This window comes from Cyprinus carpio, unplaced genomic scaffold (genome assembly GCF_018340385.1).
Source record: "Cyprinus carpio isolate SPL01 unplaced genomic scaffold, ASM1834038v1 S000000074, whole genome shotgun sequence".
NCBI classification, from domain to species: domain Eukaryota; kingdom Metazoa; phylum Chordata; class Actinopteri; order Cypriniformes; family Cyprinidae; genus Cyprinus; species Cyprinus carpio.
The window spans coordinates 1-3472 of NW_024872827.1; the positions used below are offsets into that span (position 1 = coordinate 1).

General features: G+C 51.0%; 3 pseudogenes; all 3 read right to left on the bottom strand.

Annotated features, from left to right (window-relative positions):
* LOC122142720 lies at window positions 1–56 on the bottom strand (annotated as a pseudogene; the record flags this gene model as incomplete).
* Window positions 57–1174: 1118 nt separating this feature from the next.
* Window positions 1175–1352, bottom strand: LOC122142719 (annotated as a pseudogene).
* A 527-nt stretch (window positions 1353–1879) lies between these two features.
* On the bottom strand, window positions 1880–2096 carry LOC122142721 (annotated as a pseudogene).
* Between the last annotated feature and the right edge of the window lie 1376 nt (window positions 2097–3472).

The window sequence follows — 3472 nt, forward strand, 5'->3', positions numbered from 1 at the left end:
CTCGCCCTGGGTGAACCGCCTTCTTGATCATGGTGTCTCCCCTGCCAGGTAAGTATGAAGGCCCAGGCGGCCAGTCAGAGGTACCATTTCCGTCTCTACCGTCCTCATCAACGGGGGAAGACGCCGCCACCTAGCAAAGGAAGGACGGCTGCCTTCCGTTACTTGGCCTGCAAACTTCAAAGCGTTGGCACGAGGACGCTTCCCAAACCTGGTTTTAGATCAGTGTTTCCCAGACCGCGTTCCTGGAGGCCCCCCAACACTGCATGAATGTGTTCTATGTCACCTTTAATCAAAGCTGATTCAGATCATCAGCTCATTAGAAGAGACTCGAGATCTGAATCGGGGAAGACAAACGGTGGTCATCTGTTTTAGATGACTCCCTTTAACCAGACACACCTGATTTCGATGCATCAGCTCGTTAGTGAAAGACTCCAAGGCCCTCAGGTGGATGCATCCGAGGAGAATTCTCAATAAAACAGCAACCACGGCATCCCCGATCGAGTAAACCTTTTTTTGCAAACCAGCACCAGGTATGTGGCCCAGTCCGAACCAAAGCAGCACAGAAAGATTCTCTGGAGTCTGACGGTCAATAATCATCCAAAAAAAGTGGAAATTTCCATCCACCTTGGCGAGGGGCCCTCAAAACGTTCGAAGGTCGTGTGGCCCAGGTTGCTAAAATGGCTATAACTCCAGAGAGGAATGAAGATCACTCCACCCAATCGCACGGCCTATGCACGGGCTCAGTCTGTGGTCAGGAGAAAACAGGTTCTGCTCTTGGTTCTGGCCACTTGTGGCGACTGCTGCAAGCTGAAAAAAGGGACAACGAAATGAAACTGCACAACCAAACAGACATGAAAACAGCTACAGGCTTCGGCAAAGCAGTCAGGTCGTCTATCTGACTTGAAAATGTTAGGCTTTGATAATTTGCAGCCGTCACCAGGGGGCCGATTTTTCAAGAGCGCTAAGTGACTCTTTTTTTTTTATTTGGTTTCTTCTTCTCTCACACATCACCAACCCATATCAAGCATAGGACGGAAGTGCCCTCACTTCTGAAACAGCTCTCTGGATCATTGAGAAGCCCAAAACTCTAAGCGAGAACCAAACGCTTAGTGTAAAAAAAGTATCGAGAAAAAAAACCATCTGCTTTTTTCAACCAGCACACACTTTCAGTTGGAAGAGCGCGAACTGCAGTCCTGCGCCCCACTTACCATAAATTATGGCAGTTCGAGATTCCCACATTTGGGGAATTCGCAGGGGTCATCATACGTGGCCGGAGTGCTAAGTGGACGAGCCTCGGCGGCCTGGGTGAAACCGCCTTCTTGATCATGGTTTCTCCCCTGCCAGGTAAGTATGAGGCCCAGGCGGCCAGTCAGAGGTACCACTTTCCGTCTCTCCCGTCCTCATCAACGGTGGACCGCCGCCCCTAGCAAAGGAAGGACGGCTGCCTTCCGTTACTGGGCCTGCAAACTGCCAAGCGTGTGGCACGACCAGCCGATGCTTCCTCAACCCTGGTTTTTAGATCAGTGTTTCCCACACCGCGTTCCTGGAGGCCCCCCAACACTGCATGAATGTGTTCTGTGTCACCTTAATCAAACCCACCTGTTTCAGATCATCAGCTCATTAGAAGAGACTCGAAGATCTGAATCGGTTGTCATCTGTTTTAGATGACTCCCCTTTAACCAGACACACCTGATTTTCGATGCATCAGGCTCGTTAGTGAAAGACTCCAAGACCTCAGGTGGATGCATCCTAGGAGAAACTCTCATATAAAACAGCAACCACGGCATCTGCAAGAGCAGACCTCAGGGGGAGCCAGGACAAAAGCCCTCATTCCTATTTTTCTGTTATTCATCAAAATAAGCAGCAATCCCTGAAAAGGGAAGCACACACCGTTCCTGGAGACACTGCAATACCAGGCCGATGCGTTGGAGTGTAACAGGAATAGCAAGGCCCCGGCTTCCAGCTCCAGACTTACGTGATCCAAAAATCAATTTTATATGTCAAGTCTCTCCCCGGGTAGGGGACGTATCTGATATTAAACTGATAAGAACAGATACTACATCTTGATCGTTAGCCAATAAGGCCTGAGAAGCGTATTGCTGGCAGTGGTGCAGCGGGGAGGAAGCGGGACATGTCCTTCCACGCGCCATCTCGGCTTTGGTAAGTCAGGAGCCCCTGAAACGCTGGGGGACGGACGGTTACCCCAACCCTCGACCCGTCTGCAACGCCACCGATTGGCCTCGGGGCCCGATCGGCCCACGGTGTGCTTCTCGCTGCGGCCGGAGAGTTACGGCATCGCTCAGGTCTCCCGTAGCCCCCCCAAACGGTTTGTCGCAGAGCCACGTGCCTCATGTCATCGGAATCCTTTGGCTCGATTCAATCATCAGCTCCATGAGAAGAGACTTCGAATTGACATGTCGGTCGTGTCATCGGTTTTAATGACTCCTGGGATTTTTGACACAAACCTTCTTTGTCGAATGCATCAGCTTCGTTAGTGAAAGACTCCAGGCCTCAGTGGAGCAGCCATGAAGAATTCTTTCTCCCGGATGTTCTGGTCGACGGTCACATAATCCGGCCGATTCCAAAAAATAGGTGGGAAATTTGCCTCCACCTTGGCGAGAGGGCCCTTCCAACGTTAGCTGTTTAATGTTTGTTAAGGTCCGTGGTGCGGTCCACAGGTTGCTAAAATGGCTCTACTCCAGAGAGGAATGAGATCACTTCACCCAAATCGCACGCCTATGCACGGGCTCAGTCTGTGGTCAGGAGAAAAAGGGTGCTGCGTCTGGCCACTTGGTGGCGCTGCAGGCTGAAAAAAGGGAAAACGAAATGAAACTGCACAAACAAACAGACATGAAAACAGCTACAGATCGGCAGCAGTCAGTCCGATCGACTTGAAAAGTGAGGTCTGACCACCAGGGGCCGGGTTTTTTCAAGAGCGCAAGTGGAAGCCGAAAAGTAAGCGGAGAACAAACGGCGGGGCGGCTTGTAGCAAAAAAGATCGGGGCGAGCATACCCTATTGCTTTTTTCAACCAGGACTTTCAGGGGAGAGAGCCGGAACGCAAGTCCCACACTACCATAAATATGCAGTCGCGATCCCAATTTGGGAATTCGCAGTCATCGGAATCCTTGGCTCGAGCTGAAGAGAGGCAGGTCTCGAATTGGCAGGCGCTCTGGCGAAATTTTCGGGCTATTTGTGTATTTGTCGAAAAACTTCTTTGCAAACCAGCACCAGGTTATTGGCCCAGTCCGAACCAAAGCAGCACAGAAAAGATCTCTGGAGTCTGACGGTCAATATCATCCAAAAAAAGGGAAAATTCCATCCACCACTTGGCGAGGGGCCCTCAAAAACGTCTCGAAGGTCGTGTGGCCAGGTGTTGCCTAAAAGGGCTCTAACTCCAGAAAGGAATGAGATTCACTTCACCTCCAAATCGGCACGCCTATGCCTTGGGCTCAGTCTGTGGTCAGGAGAAA